This window comes from Chiloscyllium punctatum, chromosome 4, assembly GCF_047496795.1.
Source record: "Chiloscyllium punctatum isolate Juve2018m chromosome 4, sChiPun1.3, whole genome shotgun sequence".
In the NCBI taxonomy this organism is placed as follows: domain Eukaryota; kingdom Metazoa; phylum Chordata; class Chondrichthyes; order Orectolobiformes; family Hemiscylliidae; genus Chiloscyllium; species Chiloscyllium punctatum.
In genome coordinates this window covers 65,300,279-65,322,688 of record NC_092742.1, presented here as the reverse complement: position 1 = coordinate 65,322,688, position 22,410 = coordinate 65,300,279, and the positions used below count along the sequence as shown (strand labels likewise).

General features: G+C 41.2%; 1 protein-coding gene across 7 annotated transcripts in view; it reads left to right on the top strand.

Annotated features, from left to right (window-relative positions):
- Window positions 1–22,410, top strand: part of slc25a21 (solute carrier family 25 member 21) — a 565,742-nt gene that overhangs the window by 413,144 nt on the left and 130,188 nt on the right. Inside the window, exon 1 of one of the 7 annotated variants that reach the window (XM_072568922.1) lies at window positions 15,739–15,751. The exons of the other annotated variants lie outside the window; for them this stretch is intronic. The gene's annotated coding sequence lies outside the window, so the exon portion shown is untranslated. Of the gene's footprint in view, window positions 1–15,738; window positions 15,752–22,410 lie in introns of those variants that run through there. 7 annotated transcript variants of the gene reach the window in all.

The following is a 22,410-nucleotide window of genomic DNA, read 5'->3' as shown; positions in this document are numbered from 1 at the left end:
ACTGCTGCCTCACAGTGCCAGAGACCTGGGTTCAATTCCCACCTCAGGCGACTGACTGTGTGGAGTTTGCACATTCTTCCTGTGTCTGTGGAGGTTTCCTCTCACAGTCCAAAAATGTGCAGGTTAGGTGAATTGGCCTTGCAAAATTGCCCGTAGTGTTAGGTGAAGGGGTAAATGTAGGGGAATGGGTCTGGGTGGGTTGCGCTTCGGTGGGTCGGTCTGGACTTGTTGGGCCGAAGGGCCTGTTTCCACACTGTAAGGAATCTAATATAATCTGTTTTTGGGAGAATAGAGTATTATTGAGAATAATAGCAAATCATTTAGAAATACATAATAAAATCAAGCACAATCAGAGGACTTCTAACCAGTTGAAGACAGAAAGTTGGGATGAGGGATATTTTCAGCATGGCAGTCTGAGTATCACAGGGATAAGTGCTGGGACCACATTTACTTATCTTATTTATCCATGATTTGGATGAGGAAAGTGAATTTATTAATGCCAAATTGCAGATGGCACAATAATAGGAAGGAATGCAAATAATGAAAATGAATTTAAAGATCTGCAGAGGGATATAGATAGGTTAAGTGAGTAGGCAAAAACTTGACAGATGGAATATAATGTGGTAAATGTGAGGTTCCACTTTGGCAGGAAGAATAGAAGAGCTGAATATTATTTACATGGAGAAAGCTACAAAAGAGAAAACTTTGGGAATCTTCATGCATAAATCACAAAAAAAGCTAGCATACAAGTTCAGCAAGTAACAGAGAAGGCAAAAGGAAACTGGCCATTATTTCAAAGGAAATGGGAGATTTTTATTTAAAACCATACAAAACACTCGTCAAACTATAGCTGGAATACTGTGAACAGTTTCGGTTTCTTATTTAAGGAAAGATATGCTAATATTGGGTGCAGTCCAGAGAAAGTTGATTAGATTGATCCACCCATAGAAGGACTATCTTATGAAGAGAGATTAAGTTGGGTGGGCCTGTACTCGTTGGAGTTTAGAAGAATGAGAGTTTGAAACATACAAGATTTTTAAGGGACTTAACAGAGAATATGTGGAAAGGTTGTTTAATTGGTCATGGCAGCCAGTATTGGCTATGATGCAATCTTTACGCACACACTCTCTGCATGTTAGTGCAGGAAAACTCACAATCTAGAAACAGGTTGTCTGGCTGCCTAAATTCTAGCATCCTTTAAAGATGGAAGTGAACATATTTTATCAGGAGACTTATAGACTTTATAGACTTTTATAGATTTTTATAGACTTTAGCCTTGCTCTCCACACTAGACCCAAACAATACAGTTTTGTTAAGTTAAAGTTCAACCCCCACCCACCACCAACTTTCACCACTACAAAACAAATGAGAGGATGTTTGGGCAAGAATTAAATTCTGTGTGTTTGACTGATGACTCCTTTCAAAAACCCCTGTTCAACACTGGACTGTGTTGAACTGAGGGCCATGGGTCAAGTTGAGCCCCTGGTAAGCAAACCAGTGGCATAACTTGAGCAACAATTCTCATTCATAGAGATTTGATGGTATTTTCAAAACACTATTCATCTACTCTCCCCTACAATAGTGACTTAAGGGCACTGCATACCTTTGCTGTGCAGTGGGACCGTCATGATAAAAAGCTGCCTTTGGACAAGAAGATACAGTATGGTGAAGGACTCTAATGATAAAAAAGATAGTGAATGATTTGAAGTGACCCAGAGATTGTCTCTAGCCATAATATTTTGGCAATAGTTAATTTAGGCAGGGTTTACTGAGTAATCATTGTTTTCCTGTAATAACATTATACCTTTGTCATTTCTCTCTTAAATTCCATTCCATTAGCAGATAAACTCGAGGAAAATCTAAATATCTTTTTTAAGTACATTAAGAGCTAGAAAGTGACAAAGGAAAAGGAAGGATAATCAGATGTACATGATACCTTGTGTGCGAATGTAGAATATGTGGACAGGGTTCTTAATGAGCACTTTATCTATCCTCACAAAGGAAAAGGTTCATGCAGACATTCTAGTTAAAGAAGATTGTGAAATATTCAGTAAAATAAGGATAATGAGATGGAAAACACTTGAGGGACTTTGCTCCTCAAAGGTAGATAATTCCCCAAGGTTCGAATGAATTGTGCCCTAGGCTGTTTAAGAATACCTGAAAGCAAATAGCAGAATCTCTGAGAATTATTTTCCACTCCTCAATTCATATAAGCAAGGTATCAAGGGTAGGAAGTCTCTGAATGTTGTATCATTATCCAAAAAGGGTGTGAGGGTTAGACCAAATAATTATAGGCTAGTCATTTTGACCTCATGGTTGGTACATTGCTAGAATTAGTACTTTCTAGCTATTACTTAGAAAGGCATGGTGTCAATCATGGATAGTCAGCATGTTTTTTTTTCTCCGTCCTACCAACTTCAGTTGAAATTTTTGAGGATGTGAAAAGAGGAATTGATGAGATAGTTGATGCAGTCTACATGATTTTAGTGAGGCACTTCACAAGTTCTCATGGCAGACTTTAGAAAAATTAAAGACTATGGAATACATCAAACAATGTGGCAAGTTGGACCTAAATTTGGTTCAGTGACTGAAAAAACATGAGTAATTGTCAATCAATATTTTTCCAAATGGAAATTAGTTGCCACTGGTGTTCCGCAGGCCTCAGTGTTGGATCCCATGCTGTTGTGGTCTGTATTAAGGATTTAGAATTAGTCACAAAAATTGACTATATAGCTGATAGCGAGGAGGATGGTCATTTACTCCAGGATGATATCCTTTGTTAGGTTGAATGGGCAAATTAAACCCAGATCAAGTGTAAGGTGAGAACAAAGTTCAGAGAACACACAATAAACAAGATGATTTTGAGAGTAGTAGAGAAAGTGAGAGACTTTTGACTGGATGTTCAAAGATTCCTGAAGGTGCCAGAATAGCTGGACAAGGTAATAAAGAATGTATTTAGAATATTTTTCTTCAATGGATGAGATACTGAATACAGCAGCAAGGTAATGCTGATATTATAGAAGGTTCTGGTTAGCCAACAGCTGGAACTTTCTGAACAGTTTTTGTCATCACATTACAAAAAGTACATAATTACTCTATAGAGAGTACAGAGAAGATTTACAAGAATGTTGCCAGGTCTTGAAAGTTGCAGCTGCAAGGAAAGATTGGTTAGACTAAGGTTGTTTAGATTCTAATCGAAAGGCTGAGGAGTGTCAAAATAATGAAAGACTTGGATAGAATGATCTGAGAAGTCCTATTACCCCTAACAAAAAAACCAATTGCCAGACGTCACAGATTTGAGGTGATCAGTGGAAGGATTAGAGGAGACATGAAAAGAACCTTTCACCCAATAGCTTGTGGTTATCTGGAAGTCATTGTCCAGTTTGTTGGTTGAGGAGAAATTCTCAACTTATTTAGAAGGAGTCTGCATCTGTACCTGCATTGCTGTAACTTGAAAGTCTGTGATCTAGGTGCAGAAGGTGATGCTGGAATGGGTGACCAGTTTATTCAGCTTGTACAGACATGATGAACTGAATGATTCTTATTTGTGCCATAATGCCTGTGGATTTAATGAATGGTCTTGAACTAGCTCTGGGCAACTAGCAAAGAATTCATCTCACAGTATTAAAAATTGTTCTGTTCAGAATTGGAGATTCAGAGCAATAAATCTATCTGAACGCACATAGCATTCACAAAAAGGCTCATGATTTAAGTACAGAAATTGACATGAATAAGTATGATTTACTTGCTATTACAGAGATTGCCACAAGGAAACCAAGTTTGGAAACTGGATATTCATGAATATTCTACGATGAGGAGAGATAGTGAAAAAGGAAAATGAGGAGGGGGTAGCACTTGGGTAAGGAATGAGATCAGTACGTTACTAAGAGATGATCTTAGATGAATGGTTTAAGATATAGAATTGATTTCAGTGAAGCTAAGAAATAGTAAGAGGAAGCAAGAAATGGTGTGAGTTTTTTTAAAGACTGCCAAACTGAAATGTTGATCACACTATAAATAAGACATTAGAGATGGATGTAATGTAGGTAATTCAGTCGTAATGGCTGACTTCAACTTGCATTTAGATTAGCTTAACTATGTCAGAGCTTGTGCTGTGGAGGACGAATTCCTGAAATGTATATGAGATAGTACGGGGAACTGGCACTGAGGAGAAGATCAACAATGACCAAATTATTGAGGGGCAAGACTCAATGCAGAATGGCCTATTTCTGTTCCTATGTTTGGAGTAGGAAACTACTATATAAACAACAAACTACTGAGTAAACCATCAAAAAGACGCATTAATACAACTGTAATAATTATTTTCTCACCAAGGTGCCATATAATGTCTTCACATATGTCCTTATTTATGCATATTATACATGGATAGTTAACCTGGCTTTGTACTTGTGAAATCATGTCTCACCAACTTGACTGAGTTTTTTGAAGAAGTAACAAAGAGGATTGATGAGGGCAGAGAGGTGGACATGATCTATATGGACTTCAGTAAGGCGCTGGACATGGTAGACTGGTTAGCAAGGTTAGATCACTTGGAATACAGGGAGAAGGTAGAAGACAGAGGGTGGTTGGGGAGGGTTGCCTTTCAGACTGGAGGCCTATGACCAGTGGAGTGCTACAAGGGTCGGTGCTGGGTCCACTGCTTTTTGTTGCTTACATAAATGTTTTAGATATGAACATAGTAGGTATGGTTAGGTGGTTTGCAGATGACACCAACATTGGAGGTTTTGTGGACAGAGAACAAGGTTCCCAACAAGATCTTAATCAGATGGATCAATGGGCCAAGGATGGAATTTAATTTAGATAAATGAGATGTGCTGCATTTTGGAAAGGCAAATCAGGGAAGGACTTATACACTTAATGGTAAGGTCTTGGGGTGTGTTGCTGAACAAAGAGACTTTGGAGGACAGGTTCATAGTTCCTTGAAAATAGAGTCCCAAATGGATAGGATAGTGAAGAAGGCATTTGGTATGCTTTCCTTTATTGGTCAGAGTATTGAGTACAGGAGTTGGAGGACATGTTGCGGCTGTAGAGGACATTGGTTAGGCTACTTCTGGAATATTGTGTGCAATTCTGGTCTTCTTCCTATCAGTAGGATGTTGTGAAACTTGAAAGGTGAAACAGAAAAGACTTACAAGGATGTTGCCAAGGCTGGAGAGTTTGAGCTATAGGAAGAGGTTGAATAGGCTCAGGCTGTTTTCCTTGGAGCATTGGAGACTGAGGGGTGACCTTACAGAAGTTTATAAAATTATGAGGGGCATGGATAGGGTAAATAGACCAAGTCTTTTCCCTGGGGTGGGAGAGTCCAGAATTAGAGGGCATAGGTTTAGCGTGAGAGGGGAAAGGTTTAAAAGGAATGTAAGGGGCAACTTTTTAATGCAGAGGGAGGGGCATGTATGGAATGAGCTGCCAGAGGAAGTGGTAGAGGCTGGTACAATTACAACATTTCAGGGTGGCACGATGGCTCAGTGGTTAGCACTAGAGCTTTACAGTGCCAGGGATTGTGAAGCCTCAGATGACTGTCTGTGTGGAGTTTGCACCTTCTCCCTCTGCGTGGGTTTCCTGCATGTGCTTTGGTTTCCTCCCACAGTCCAAGGATGTGCAGGTTAGGTGAATTGGCCATGCTAAATTGCCCATAGTGTTCAGGGATGTGTAGGTCAGGGGTAAAGGTAGAGTAATGGGGAATGGGTTTGGGTTGGATACTCTTCGGAGGCTCGGTGTGGACTTGTAGGGCTGAAGGGCCTGTTTCCACAAGTAGGGATCTATGAAAAGGCATCTGGGTGAGTATATGAATAGGAATGGTTTAGAGAGAGATTGTCCAAGTGCAAATGGGACTAAATTAATTTAGGATATCCGGTCAACATGGATAAGTTGAACCAAAGGGTATGTTTCCATGTTGTACATCTCCATGAAACTATGACTCTATATAATAAAGTAGCCAGTCAACAAAGCTGTATGGCCAGGTTGCCACCTGCCTTCTCTTCACCTACATCCTCATCACCCTCAACCAATTTTTACTTTAAAAAAAGCATATTATTTGTTTTAAATGGACGGGGGTATTTTTCAACAAGAAAAGTTATGATTTGTGTTTATGTAGTGACTTTAAGATAAGATATCCCAAGGTATTTCAGACAAGCACATGAAAAGGTATGAGGGTAAAGGACAAAACGTGGGTCAAAGAGTTCTATTTTTAAGGACTGCCTTAAAGGAGGAAAGTAATATAGAGAGGTATAAATGCAGTGATAGTTCAATATTCAAGCTTAGATCCTTGTCAGTTGAACACGTAGCTACCAATGAAGGATCAAATAAAAATGGCAATACACAAAAGGCAGTTTTAGAGGAGTGCAGATATTTCAAAAAATTTGAAGTTTGGAGAGATTACAGCGATTATAATTAACATTCTGTTTCTGTATGAGTTTAAATATCCATACCTCAACACAAATACAGAAGGTAATGTTACTGTTTGGCTGCACCACCGAATAAATGATTTAGTGACAGTGAAAGAGTGAAGCTTCTGAAAACCCAAAAAGTAGGCTCTGAAAATCAGTAAGTGTCCTTCCCAAACCTCTCAAGAATAGCCTTTGAAAAAATACATTATTTTGTGCCCTGTCATTGAGTATGTTCAAGACCCAGATCAATAGATTTCTAGATGCTAGTGACAGAAGGGTATGTACAGATGCCACAAGAAAATGATGTTGTGGTAGAAGATCATGTGGTAGTTGATCTAGACTGCCAGCGTGCGCTTGATGGACCTCAAGATCTACTCCTTTTTTTTGTTCCTATTTAGTGCAGTTTGGAATACGAAGAGGTTTTGACTATTTACAGGGGATAAAGTTATTACATATTTAGTTAGTCCAGTCGAGAGATAAAAATGGTATAGATGAGACAAGAGTAAAATAAGGCTGGAAAGCAGAAATGTACAGCCTCAATGATGGTGTGGTTATGCACTGTCTGGGGATCAAATAAACCATTAGGTCTGAGCAAAAGTCTGGTTTAGCCTCAAACAGTTCTTAGGGAGAGGGATGGAGTTTGTGACTAAGGAGTAGCATTCGTGGTGGAGTCTGAACACAATGATTTTGGTTTTCCCATATTTAATTGGAGGAAATTTATGCTAATCCTGTGCTGGTTCTTGAAGAAGTGGACAGTAGAAGGTGAAGTAAGTTGGAGTTGACAAGCACTGGTGTGACATTTTGTCTGGAACTGACTGATTTACAAATGATATTACTGAGAGGATATAAAAAAAGTAGGAGTAGGCTAGGAAGTATACTTGTGGATCAACAAACGTAGTCTTGATATAGCAGTTGTGATAGCTGTGATTGGATCAGAAGACAAAAGCTGCTTTTGTTGAATTTGTTAATAGTCAAGGTGTACTCTTCAATAGGAAGAAGAATCAGCACCATCCAAAACAGTTACTTATTGCAGGTTCCTACAGACAAGGCAGTGGAAACCAATAGATTTTGTATTTGTTGCTGTTTAAAAACAAACAAGCTGAAGAGAAACTTACTGCACCTTAAAAGATACAACTCTCTTTATTGCATGGTATTTAAATTACTGTTTTTAAACAAGATTACATCAAGATTTGGAGAAAGTGAGGACTGCAGATGCTGGAGATCAGAGTTGAAAAGTGTGGTGCTGGAAAAGCATAGCTGATCAGGCAGCATCCAAGGATCAGGAGAATCAACATTTCGAGCATAAGCCCTTCATCAAAAATGGGGGAGGTGAATGGGGGGTGTGAGGATGGGGAGGAGGGAAGGGGACTGAGAGATAAATGAGAGGGGGGTCGGGGCTGGGGGGAGGTAGCTGGGAATGCAATAGGTAGATAAAGTTAGGGGTGAAGGTGATAGGTCGGAGAGCAGGGTGAAACAGATAGGTGGGAAGGGAGATAGATAGGTAGGACAGTTCAGAAGGGCGGTGCCGAATTCGAGGGTTGGATCTAGGATAATGTAGGGGCAGGGGAAATGAGGAAACTGGTGAAATCAACATTCATTCTGTATGGTTGGAGGGTCCCAAGTCAGAAGGAGAAGTGTTATTCCTCCAAGAGTCAGGTGGCTAGAATTTGGCAGTGGAAGAGGCCAATGACTTGCATCTCCTTGGCAGAGTTGGGGGGTGAGTTGAAGTGTTTGGCCACAGGGCGACGGCATTGTTTGGTGCATGTGTCCCAGAGATGTCCTGTCTCCCCAATGTAGAGGAGACCACATCAAGACCCTCCAACCACACAGAATCAATGCTGATTTCACCGGTTTCTTCATTTCCCCTGCCCCACCTTATCCCAGATCCTATAACTCGGCACCACCCTCTTGAACTGTCCTGCCTGTCCATCTCCCTTCCCACCTATCCGCTCCATCCTCCTCTCCCACCTATACCTTCAACCCCTGACTTCATCTGCCTATTGCATTCCCAGCCCTACCTCCTCCCATTTATCTGTCAGCCTCTTTGGGCCCCCTGCCCTCATTTCTGATAAAGAGTTTATGCCTGAAATGTCAACTCTCCTGCTCCTTGGATACTGCCTGACTGACTGTGCTTTTCCAGCACCACACTTTTCAACTTATATCAAAGATTGACTAATAAAATAATATTCCACTGGTCAACAAGGTCTACGTTACCCAGTAGGTAAATGTTTGGTTTGAAATATTAGAAGACCTGTTTTTGTTGGTCATTTTAAAAATATTTCCTGTTTATTTCTTTGGATCAAGATTATTTTATCACAATTTTCTTGTAATTCCTTAGAAACTCTTACAAGAATATTGAGGGCTGTAGGTGTCCCAATTGTTATGGTTCCAAACCTCACAGCACATCATTGATAATGCAATATTAAACAGCCACATTGATAGTGGAGGCATTAGTGGTGATCTTTCAGGAGTCACTGGAGTCAGGGAAGGTCTCAGAGACTGGAAAATCACTAATGTAACCCCTCTGTTTAAAAAGGGAGTAAGGCAAAAGATGGGGAATTACAGGCTGATTAGCCTGATCTCGGCCATTGGTAAGAGTTTGTGTCCATTGTGAAGGATGAGATTTCTGAATACTTGCAAGTGTATGGTAAAATAGGGCAAAGTCAGTATGGTTTCATCAAGGGGAGGTCATGCCTGACAAATTTGCTCGAATTCTTTGAGAAAGTAATGAGCAGGTTAGACCAAGGAGAGCCAATGGATGTTATCAACTTGGACTTACAAAAGGTCTTTGACAAGATGCCGCACAGGAGGCTGCTGAGTAAGATAGAAGCCCATGGTGTTAGAGGCAAGGTGCTAGCATGGATAAAAGATTGGCTGACTGGTAGAAAGCAGAGAGTGGGGATAAAAAGATCTTTCTCAGGATAGCAGCTGGTGGCTGTTATGTTCCACAAGGGTCAGTATTGGAGTCACAACTTTTTACTTTATACATTAATGATCTGGATGAAGAAACTGAGGACCTTCTGACTACGTTTTCAGATGATACAAAGCTACATGGAGAGACAGGTAGTATTGAGGAGATGGGGAGGCCACAGAAGGAATTGGACAGATGAGGAGAGTGGGCAAAGAAGTTGCAATGGAATATAATGTGGGAAAATGTAAGGTTATGCGCTTTGGTAGGAAGAATAGAGGCATAGATTATTCTCGAAATGCAGAGAAAATTCAGAAATCTGAAATGCAAAGGGACTTGTGAGTTCTAGTCCAGGATACTCTTAAGGTAAACTTACAGGTTGAGTTGGTAGTTTAGAAGGCAAATACAATTTTGGCATTTATTTTGCGAGGACTGGAATATAAAAGCAAGGATGTACTTCTGAGGCTTCATAAGACTCTGGTCAGACCAGATTTAGAATATTCTAAATAGAATATTTAGAATATGGAGCAATTATGGGCCCCATACATCAGGAAGAATGTACTGGCCATTCCTGAAGAAGGGCTTATGCCCAAAACGTCGATTCTCCTGTTCCTTGGATGCTGCCTGACCTGCTGCGCTTTTCCAGCAACACATTTACTCAGAAGGGAAGGGTGGAGAAGAGCAGAGCAATAATAATTGGGGACTCAATAGTTCGGGGCACAGATAGGCGGTTTTGTGGGAACGAGAGAGACTCACGTTTGGTATGTTGCCTCCCAGGTGCAAGGGTACGTGATGTCTCTGATCGTGTTTTCCGGGTCCTTAAGGGGGAGGGGGAGCAGCCTGAAGTCGTGGTCCATATTGGCACCAATGACATAGGTAGGAGGAGTGCTGAGGATGTTAGACAGGCTTTTAGGGAGCTAGGTTAGAAGCTCAGAGTTAGAACGAACAGAGTTGTTGTCTCTGGTTTGTTACCCGTGCCACGTGATAGAGAGTCGAGGAATAGGGAGAGAGAAGAGTTAAATGCGTGGCTACAGGGATGGTGCAGGAGGGAGGGATTTCGGTACTTGGATAACTGGGGTTCTTTCTGGGGAAGGTGGGACCTCTATAAACAGGATGGTCTGCACCTGAACCTGAGGGGCATCAGTATCCTTGGGGGGAGGTTTGCTAGTGCTCTTTGGGGGGGGTTTAAACTAACTCTGCAGGGGCATGGGAACCCAGACTGTAGCTTTAGGGTGCAGGACCTGGAGTGTAGGGAGGTTAGGAATATGGCATCAATCTTAAAGGAGGGTGCCTGTAAACAGAAGAGTGGCTTGAAGTGTGTATACTTTAATGCCAGAAGTATACGAAATAAGGTAGGTGAACTCGCAGCGTGGGTTGGTACCTGGGACTTCGATGTTGTGGCTATTACGGAGACGTGGCTAGATCAGGGACAGGATTGGCTGTTGCAGGTTCCAGGGTTTAAATGTTTTAGTAGGGTCAGAGGTGGGGGCAAAAGAGGGGGGGGTGTGGCTTTGCTTGTCAAAGATAGTATTACAGCAGTGGAAAGGAAGATGGACGAAGATTTGCCATCTGAGGTAGTTTGGGTTGAGGTTAGGAATAGGAGAGGTGAGGTCACCCTGTTAGGAGTCTTTTACAGGCCTCCTAATAGTCCTAGAATCGTTGAAGAAAGGATTGCGAAGATGATTCAGGAGAAGAGCGACAGTAATAGGGTGATTGTTATGGGAGACTTTAACTTTCCTGATATTGATTGGGAAAGCTATAGCTCAAGTTCGTTAGATGGGTCAGTGTTTGTGCAATGTGTGCAGGAGAGTTTCCTGACACAATATGTAGATAAGCCAACAAGAGGTGAGGCCATACTGGATTTGGTTCTGGGTAACGAACCAGGCCAGGTATTAGAACTAGAGGTAGGTGAGCACTTTGGGGACAGTGACCACAATTCGGTGATTTTTACTCTAGTGATGGAGAGGGATAAGTGTGTACTACAGGGCAAGAGTTATAGCTGGGGGCAGGGAAATTATGATGCGTTGAGGCATGACTTAGGATGTGTGGATTGGAAAAGTAGATTCCAAGGCAAGAGTGTAATTGATATGTGGAACTTGTTCAAGGAGCAACTATTGAGTGTCGTTGATAAGTACGTACCTATCAGGCAGGGAGGAAAGGGTCGTGTGAGGGAACCGTGGTTTAATAAGGAGTTGGAATCCCTTGTTAAATGGAAGAGGGCGGCCTTTGTAAAGATGAGGCGTGAAGGTTCAATAGGGGCAATTGAGAGTTATAAGGTAGCCCGGAAGGACCTGAAGAGAGAGCTAAGAGCAGCAAGGAGGGGACATGAAAGGTCCTTAGTTGGTAGGATTAGGGAAAACCCTAAGGCTTTCTATAGGTATGTTAGGAATAAAAGAATGACTAGGGAAGGAATAGGTCCAATCAAGGATAGTAATGGGAAGTTGCGTGTGGAGGCTGAAGAGATTGGGGAGGCGCTGAATGAATACTTTTCGTCAGTATTCACTCAGGAACAGGACATTGTTGTCGATATGAATACTGAGGCACGAATAAGTAGAATGGATGGCTTTGAGATATGTAGAGAAGAGGTGTTGGAAATTCTGGCAAGAGTGAAAATAGATAAGTCCCCTGGGCCTGATGGCATTTATCCTAGGATTCTCTGGGAAGCAAGGGAGGAGATTGCAGAGACATTGGCCTTGATTTTTGTGTCCTCTTTGTCGACAGGAGTAGTGCCAGAGGACTGGAGGCTAGCAAACGTGGTTCCCTTGTTCAAGAAGGGGAGTAGGGATAATCCTAGTAACTATAGGCCAGTGAGTCTCACTTCTGTTGTGGGCAAAGTCTTAGAGAGAATTGTAAGGGATAGGATTTATGCACATCTGGATAAGAATAATGTGATCAAGGATAGTCAGCATGGTTTTGTGAAGGGCAGGTCGTGCCTCACAAACCTTATTGAATTCTTTGAGAAGGTGACTAAGGAGGTAGATGAGGGGAAAGCGGTAGATGTGGTATATATGGATTTTAGTAAGGCGTTTGATAAGGTCCCCCATGGTAGGCTACTGCAGAAAATACAGAGATATGGCATTGAGGGTGAGTTGGAGGTTTGGATTAGGAATTGGCTCTCTGGAAGAAGACAGAGGGTAGTAGTTGATGGCAAAGGTTCATCTTGGAGTGCCGTCACTAGCGGTGTTCCGCAAGGATCTGTTTTGGGACCATTGCTGTTTGTCATTTTTATAAATGACCTGGAGGAAGGGTTAGAAGGTTGGGTGAGCAAGTTTGCGGATGATACGAAAGTCGGAGGAGTTGTAGACAGTGAGGAAGGATATGGCAGGTTACAGCGGGATATAGAGAAGCTGCAGAGCTGGGCAGAAAGGTGGCAAATGGAGTTCAATGTAGCTAAGTGTGAAGTGATTCACTTTGGTAAGAGTAATAAAAAGATGGATTACTGGGCTAATGGTAGACTACTTGGTAGTGTGGAAGAGCAGAGGGATCTTGGTGTCCATGTACACAGATCTCTGAAAGTTGCCACCCAGGTAAATAGTGCAGTGAAGAAGGCATATGGCGTACTGGCTTTTATTGGTAGAGGAATTGAGTTCCGGAGTCCTGAGGTCATGCTGCAGTTGTATAAGACTCTGGTGCGGCCGCATCTGGAATATTGTGTGCAGTTTTGGTCGCCATACTATAGGAAGGATGTGGAGGCACTGGAACGGGTGCAGAGGAAGTTTACCAGGATGTTGCCTGGTATGGTAGGAAAATCCTATGAGGAAAGGCTGAGGCACTTGGGGTTGTTTTCATTGGAGAAAAGAAGGTTTAGGGGTGATTTGATAGAGGTGTACAAGATGATTAGGGGGTTAGATAGGGTTGACAGTGAGAACCTTTTTCCACGTATGGAGTCAGCTATTACAAGGGGACATAGCTTTAAATTAAGGGGGGGTAGATATAGGACTGATGTTAGGGGTAGGTTCTTCACTCAGCGAGTCGTAAGTTCATGGAATGCCCTGCCAGTAGCAGTAGTGGACTCTCCCTCTTTATGGGTATTTAAGCGGGCATTGGATAGGTATATGGAGGATAGTGGGTTAGTGTAGGTTAGGTGGGCTTTGATCGGCGCAACATCGAGGGCTGAAGGGCCTGTACTGCGCTGTATTCTTCTATGTTCTATGTTCTATGTTCTATTTTCAGCTCTGATCTCCAGCATCTGCAGACCTCACTTTCTCCTGGAGCAGGTCGAGACGAGGTTCACGAGACTGATCCCAGGAAGGAAAAGCTTAACATATGAGGAATGTTTGAGGACTCTGAGTCTATACTAGAGTTGAGAAGGATGATGGGGGATCTAATTGAAACTTGCAGAATACAGATATAGTGAATGTTGGGAAGATGTTTCCATTAGCAGGAGAGACTAATACCCAAGGGCACAGCCTTAGAGTAAAAGGAAGACCCTTTGGAATGGAGAGAAGGAGAAACTTCTTCAATCACAGAGTGGTGAATCTATGGAATTTGTTGCCACAGAAGGCTGTGGAGGCCTGGTCATTGAGTATATTTTATGCAGAAATAGATAGGTTCTTGATTGTCAAGGCGATCAAAGATTACAGGGAGAAAGCAGGAGAGTAAGGTTGAGAAACCTATCAGCCATGAATGAATGGTGAAGCAGACCCAATGGGCCAAATGGCCTAATGTCTGCTGCTATGGCTTTTGGTTTTATGGTCTTATTATTATTAAGTAAATCAAATATTACAAAAGGACAAGATTTTTCTATTCACTTAAAAATGTGAGGCTTGGAATATTGGGAACAAATAGAATAGCAATTTATTGTCACGTGTATTTTTACAAAAAGGAAGTTGAAAAGTTCTCTAAGTTGCCATACCTCAGCACCCGAATAAATGACAGAAGGCATAAATAAGAAGAAAAAGAAGTTTGTAAAATGGGTTATTCTCTCAGAATGGGTTGACTACCTTCTTGTTGATTGTTTGGCCGCATGTCCACACATAAGATGCAAGATTGTTGATCCTCTGATCGTCTGTGTTCTCCCACAAACACATAGGTGCTGAGTTTGTTTCCACCACATTAGGATCTATATTTAAAAATAGGGTTATGTCAGTTACACAAAGACAGTGTGGGGTCATGACTTAGAAATGATCCAGGCACTGGTCTAGTGGTATTATTACTGGACTGTTAATCCAGAGAGCCAGGTAATGTTCTGGGGACTGGGTTCGAATTCCACCATGGCAGATGGTGGAAATTGAATTCAATAAATATCTGGAAATAAGAGCCTAATGGCTACTATTAATCCATTGCCAATTGTTGGAAAAAAAATCTGATTCACTCACGACCTTTAGGGAAGGAAACTGCCATCCTTACCTGATAGGTTTAATTGGAAGCACTAGCTTTCAGAGCGATGCTCCATTATCTGATGAAGGAACAGCATTCCGAAAACTAGTGCTTCCAATTAAACTTGTTGGACTATCACCTAGTGTTGTGTGATTTTAACTTTGTACACCCCAGTCCAACACCGGCATCTCCAAACCCTTACATGGTCTGACCTACATGTGACTCCAGACCCACAGCAATGTGGTTGACCCTCAATTGCCATCTGGGCAATTAGGGATGGGCAATAAATGCTGCCTAGCCAGCGATGCCCGCATCCTGTTAGAGAATTTAAAAGAGATATTGACCCTAGTTTGAAAATCAACTCCTCAGTGTCGGGTCACTATTCAACTGAGGACCATCAGGGTTGAACCTAATATTTTCCTGAGCTGACAATCATACTTCAGGTTGAATGTATCAGAAGTAGATTGCTGATCTACTTTTATAGCCCAAAATTGCCAACTAACTCAGCATAAGTGATAGGTAAACATTCTCCATGTCGCTCAGATTGAATGAATTTGCCTGTGGATCACCAACACAGATTGATACCAATTGAACAACCTTTTCACTCATCCACCAAATAAAAAATGTTATTTGATGCTTCTAATCTGTGCAACATTAATACATTCCATCTAAACACTGGAAGGTATGTTTAATACTATGTTCCCATGAGAGTGCTGTATTTTACCTTTGTTAAAAGTGAATGTGAAAGATGTGAGTATGCAACCTTCTGACCATTTTAAAGTGCATGTTTAAGTAAATTGAAACACTACACTTTAGGAAGCAGTGAATTCATTGAGACAACTCTTTATATTGAAAGCATTCATAAGACTTGACCTAAAGAATGTTTTTGTTAGAATTAATTGCACTTTCAATTAAAGCATGTGACTGAAAGCAAGCTTCATCCAGTCAATCAATCTTTTGACTCCACCACCGCCATCAAGTCCTGATCTAAACTATATTTCTAACAGCCTGGAGCCTAGAGCAAGAGAATTGATCATTTCATGTAGGGGCAATGAGGGGCAACTGAGTGCTTAAGGCTACAATAGTGAAGGTAGTAGTGATCAAGGCCAATAATGAGGTGAGCTGGTAAATTAATTATAGCCTGCCACAAATGTTATACATTATGTAACTTTATTACTTTTAGTTTGCATGATTTTGCTTTTTGTATTAAATTTTATTTGATTCATATCTGCATTTTGCTCTTTAAAAGCATTATTTATGGAACCGTATATTTACTCTCTATCATATAGTTTTTGAGTTTCTTCCTGGAGTTATCCTTCATACTGAAAACTCTGTTCAATGAATTCAATGCACAAGGTTGTACACTCATTAAAACTAATGAGATTAGCTGCATATTTCTTATAATTATTTTATTTTATAGTCATTGCCATGTTACAGCCCTGTTTCCACCAGGAAGTGAGTGTGTCAATTTAAGACAACACAGTAATCAGCATGTTCCAGCATGCTTAACTTTAAAAGCACACATAAATATATTTTAAAATGTTACTAAATGTTGAAAGTTTCTCAAAGTTTTACTGGCTAAATCCAATTGCTATTTTCTGATGCTTACAATGTTAGTGAAGTGCTATCTACAGTCTCGCCTTGGCCACATTTTAAAGTGAGCTGAAATGCTGCATACTCTACAATTAAAATACAAGCTGTTTGGGGAACAGTGCAATTTCTGCTCAAATTTCAATATAATGCTATGGTTGTAGCTGCTGCTAGTGCACGTAGTTATTTGGAATTAAATGTTTGCTGGCAGGATGCAGTCCTAACCAATCAATGCGGATAAAAAGCTTTTTTAAATAAATAAAATATGCAATTAGCCATGCTCCAATCTAAAAGTGCTCTTCAGATTTTCCCAAAAAACAGAGGTGATGGATTCTCTTTATGAAGGTTCTGAGCAGATAAGCTCAAAACACTTGGCAGAATGCCTCATGATCAAGGTCTCTTGTGGAACAAACATGATGTATAATTCCAGATTTAACGTGACGAATTATGTTTTTGTCAGATCTTTCATCTTCCACCAGTGCCGGCAATACCACGAGTTGTTCTTGAGACAGCTCTGGCAACGACGAGCTTATTTCACACCACCTTCTGAAATTCATGTCTGTAAAGCAAATCAGCAGTGAAGTCTGGCAGTTCTATCAATGTTTGACTCCAAAATTTCCAAAACACAGTTATAGTGCTCTATGGCCTGATCCCAGGAACTCACACAAAGATACTAAGTGTCTGTTGCTGGAAAGCCATCAACTTGGTGAAAATGTTCTTTGGGTTGCCTGAAACTTAATAGTTTTTGACAGCTAAAACATTTTTGACTGAGACCAAGTATTGTACATTCCATTTTTCAGGCTGGCATTCTGAAGAATGTACTAGATCTTTGTGCAACTGCCACAATGGTTAAATGAGGAATGACTCCAATGTGAATTTTCTTGAAACAGTTTGAAAATGTTGCCTATGCAAATGTAGTTTTATTTTCATATACATATTTATACTAAAACGGAAGTATTCCTACAAATATTAATTGAAAATCTTTCTGTGACCCATGGTATAACTACCAGGAATATTTTATAATCTGGGTTATGAGTGTTTATTGATTTGGTTCATAGATTGTTTCAGGAATCGTCTTTTAAAATATGAATTCTAGTTGGTGACTTTTTAGATTAGATTAGATTACTTACAGTGTGGAAACAGGCCCTTTGGCCCAACAAGTCCACACCGACCCGCAACCCACCCATTCCCCTACATTTACCCCTTTACCTAACACTACGGGCAATTTAGTATGACCAATTCACCTAACCGCACATCTTTGGACTGTGGGAGGAAACCGGAGCACCCGGAGGAAACCCACGCAGACACGGGGAGAATGTGCAAACTCCACACAGTCAGTCACCTGAGTCGGGAATTGAACCCAGGTCTCTGGCACTGTGAGGCAGCAGTGCTAACCACTGTGCCACCGTGCTGCCTTTCCTTTCTTCACTGTGCCCTTCACAAGTATTTAAATGTAAAAGTGATGATATGTTGCCCTGTGGTTTCTGGCCTTTTAGCCATTATCTAGCCTTTGGCCCTTCATTGATCATGACATTTCTGCAGCTGCCGATCACATCCTGATCTCCACCTTCTCTACCCTCAACCCCATGAAAACCATGACACTCTCTTACCTTTACTTAATGAAGCATTCCCATTGGTACACCATTATGTGCACTCCATGAGTCCAAATGATGCAGACTCAAATAATTATTCCTGAAAAAAGACATATTTGTCAAAATATTACATCTTACGCATCAGGATAGTTTGCAAGAATACAGATAAGGGGAAAACAAAATTTATATAACACGAGAGGAATATGCTGATTGTTTGGCAAGTAGACTGTGATTGGTAAAGGCGTTGATGTGGAGAAAGTATTCATTAATGCTGATTGACAGTTACTGGCCAAGGTGTTTTAATGTTAAACCAGGCACGCTGACTCTTATTGGACAAGACGTTGTCCTGAGAAGTGAACCATCAAATGGCTGCCACCTTTTTTGTTGAGTTATAACAGGTGTAGTGCATTTACATGTTTGTTCTGTCTGCAAAGAATCGGCCCTGTGTATTAATAAATGTAGCTTTCAAAGCATGCAGTCCACTGTGAACCCAACTGACCATCTTAAATTAGTTTTAGCATAGCTCTTTGCACAGTCAAGTAATTTGAATAGCACCTATCCGGATTTGCTCCCGAGAAATACACTCTTGTTGGACCTTCTATATGCTGATATGAAAAGCTGTCCTGAATATATTTCAAGAAATCTGTCCCCCTTATACTAGGAACTATCACAATTAATTTTTGGGATGTTGAAATCTCCTAATATAATTACTCTCTTACTGTTCTTACTGTGAATTGTTTTATTGTGAGTTGTCCACATATTTGTTTCTCTGTTGCTCACTTACTATTTGAAGGTCTATAAAACACTCCCAGCAGTGTGACTATCCTCTATTATTTCTAAAATCTACCTACAACGCCTAAATTGAAGACCCTTCCAATATAAATCTCTTTACAATTGTAACTGTCTCTCAATTAATATTGTAACACCATTTCCTTTTTAATACTTCCCCATCCTACTTGAACATCCTATACCCCAAAATGTTGAGTTGCCAGTCCTGCCCCCTTTAATCTGTGACTCTGAGGTGATAACAACATCCCAATTCCATGTGTCAATCCACTCACTTTACCTATAATATTCCTAGCGTTAGAGGAGAGGCCATCAGTCTCACATTACTCCCTTGAAACTTAATATGGCTGAACTGCCTCTACCTTGACTAAAGTATGCAGTGTCTCTATTTTAATAATTCTGAGTGTGTTCTCCAGCAAACTAGTTTAATTTCCTCCCAGCAGCACAGGCAAACCCAGCTACAATGTTTAGTTTGAACTACATCATCGGCACAGATGCAATATATTTAATGAATTCAGCATTGTACCTTTACACCACAGCTCTTTTAGCTTGTTAATGACACAAAATTTCAAAATTTCCGACATTTTTAAATATTAGTGAGAAAGGTAGGAATGAAACAATGCACTTCATGTTGCAAGATGGCAGCAGAGAGACCATTCCATCTGCGACTCCCTCAATAGGTCCACACACCACCCACCAACCCACCCTCTACTCCAGGCACCTTCTCTTGCTGCCACAAGAGGTGTAAAACATGCAGACATTACCTCTGTCCAAGGCCCCAAAGGCTCCTTCCACATCTGGCAGAGATTTTCATGCACATCCAAACACCTCACCTACTTTGTCCGTTGCTCTCAATGTGGTCTCCTCTACATTGGGGCGACAGGATGCCAACTTGCAGGGAATGTTTCAGGGAGCATCTCTGGGACACGCGCACCAAACAGCCCTACCTCCCTGCGGCTGACCACTTCACCATCGCCTCCCACTCTGCCAGGGACATGCGAGTCCTGGGCCTCCTCCACTACCAAATCCAAGATGCCCAACGCCTGGAGGAAGAACACCTCATCTTCTGCCTTTGGACTCTCCCACCACATGGCATCAACATCAATTTCACCAGTTTCCTTATCTCCCCTCCCCCATCTCATTCTAGATCCAACCCTCCAACTCAGCACTGTCCTCTTGAACTGTCCTACCTGTCCATCTTCCTTCCCACCTATCTGCCCCACCCTCCACTCCAACCTATCATCATCAACCCATCCCACCTGCATTTATGTATCACCCTCCTAGCTGCCTCACCCCCACCACTACCACCACCCTCCTATTTATCTTTCAGCTCCCTTTCCCCCCCTCCCCCCACAACATTCCTGATGAAGGGCTTATACCCGAAACAGCGATTCTCCAGCTCCTCAGATGCTGCCTGATCTGCCGTGCTTTTCTAGCGCCACATTTTTTGACTGTAATAAAGCATTCCCCAGTGTTTCACGGAGACATTAAAAAACAAATATGAGGTTAGACCAGAGAAGAGATAATAGGGAAGATGGCAAAGTTTGGTCAAAGAGGTAGATTTTAAGAAACATCATAATAGAGGAAGTAATTAGAAGCAGAGAGGTCTAGGAGGAAACAAAGTCTAAAGCCAAGGGTATAAGCAACTAATAGCCTGGCTATCATGCTGCAACAAAACAATCCAAGAAGGACAAAGGGCCAGAGTCAGCAAAGTCCAGATATCTCAGAGGGTTGGAGGCCTTCAAGAAATTACAGAGATAGGGTGAGGCCAGAGCATGGAGAGATTTCAAATCAAGGATGAGATTTTTAGCATTGAGACATCGCTTAGCTAGGTTAACAGGCAAGCAGGTTAGGTACATGTTAAAATATAGCCAGCAGATTTTTCTACAGTCTCGAGTTTACAGATTACAGAAGGGAAAACCAGAAAAAAAAAGGTGAATGAATGAGTGATCACTGGATTAGTTCATCTTGCACTCTTCAAAATGGAAGATCACTATGACAAGTACATTTATTTCTCAGTATTTTTTAACTTTTTTTCCCTCTGGGAATATGGGAGAAGTACACCAAGTCACTATGTCTGGAGGTGACAAAGTTATAGAAAAAGGGTTTTACCACCAGGTGAGCTGAGAGGCAAAACCAGGTGATGCTACAAAGTTGGAAGTAGTTACTCTTCGAGATAGCGGATATATGGTTGAAAAATTTATCTTAGGGTTAATGTTGTGAGCAGTTTAGTTTATCCCCAGACAGTCGTCAAGGAGATGGGATACAGCTGGTGATAGGAGAATGGAGTTTGTGGCAGAGACCAGGGACACTGGTTGTCGCCTTCCATACTTTATGTTTTAATGGAGGTGAAGGTAGCATTGTGGTGATGCCACTGGACTAGCAACCCATAGGCCCAGACTAATACCATGGTGTCAGAATTTCAAGTCTCACCATGGTAGCTGCTGGAATTAAATCCAACTGATAAATCAGAAATTGAAAGCTAGCTTCAGAATGCTTATGAAACTACCAGTGATTGTAACGAAAGCCCATCTGATTCGTGATGGACTTTTAGGGAAGGAAATGTGCCATCCTTACCTGGTCTGGTCTGTGTGTGTCTCCAGATCCAAAAGTGCAACTGACCTTAGCTGTCCTCTGAAATTACCTAACAAGCCATTGATTTCAAATGAAATTAAGAACGAGGAACAAATTCTAGCCTTGGTAGCTATACCCATATCCTATGAAAGAATGAAGCAAAATGATACTTTTATTCATTTCTGGGACTGTGGACATCACTGGCTGGGCTAGTATTTATTGCCTATTCCAAATTGGCTTTCAGAATGTAGTGGTAAGCCCTTCAGCATTTGTGATGAAGGGCTTTTGCCTGAAACATCGATTTTCCTGTTCCTCAGATGCTGTCTGACTAGCTGTGCTTTTCCAGCACCACTCTAATCTTGCCTCTAATCTCCTGCATTTGTATTACCCACTTTCATCTATGTATTCAGGATGATCCTGACATTTCAGCCTGACATTTAATTCATCTGTTCTCGCCATATCTAAACCAGATATCCATGGAATCTACTTGAATAGTTGCTCAGTAGTGCAGAACTTGAATACTACTGTAAAAAGCATATTTTGACAAAGTTTTGTGTCTTGCACTCATCAAGGGGACAGTTACACTAATGGGAGTGTCTTACAGACCTCAGATTATAAGTGGGCAATAGAGGATCAGATATGTAGACAATTCACAATAAAACAATTCGAAGTAAAAACAATAATAAAGTAATTATGTTAGGAGATTTCAATGTTCCCAAAGTTAATTGTCTTAAGCCAGAATAAAAAGGGGACAGATTTCTTGAAATGTATTCAGGACAGCTTTTTATATCAACATACAGAATGTCCAACAAGATTGTCATGCTGGACCTAATTCTGGGCGTGAATTTTGGTGATAGTGGCTGCAAAACTGTTTGTTTTACATTTGTTATATAAAAGGAGAAAGTTATTATGCAAAAAAATTGTTTTGGATTGGGGGAAGGCAGATTTAATTAAAATAAGACTGGGTTTGGCCAAACTAGACTGGGAGCAGCTGCTTCTGGGTAAATGGACACCAGAACAGTGGGAGCATTGAAAATGAAATTGACAAGAGTACAGGCCCTTTTGGAGTGTAATGTAGGAGCATTAAAGCCAGAGAACCCTGGATATCTAGGAGTATTCAAAACTGCTTAAGAAGGAAAAGGGCTGTTTATCAACCGTTACAAGGGAGAAAGTTAAGTAGAGGCCCTAGTGGGATATAGAAAGTGCAAGGGAATCTTAAGGAAATAATGAGGAG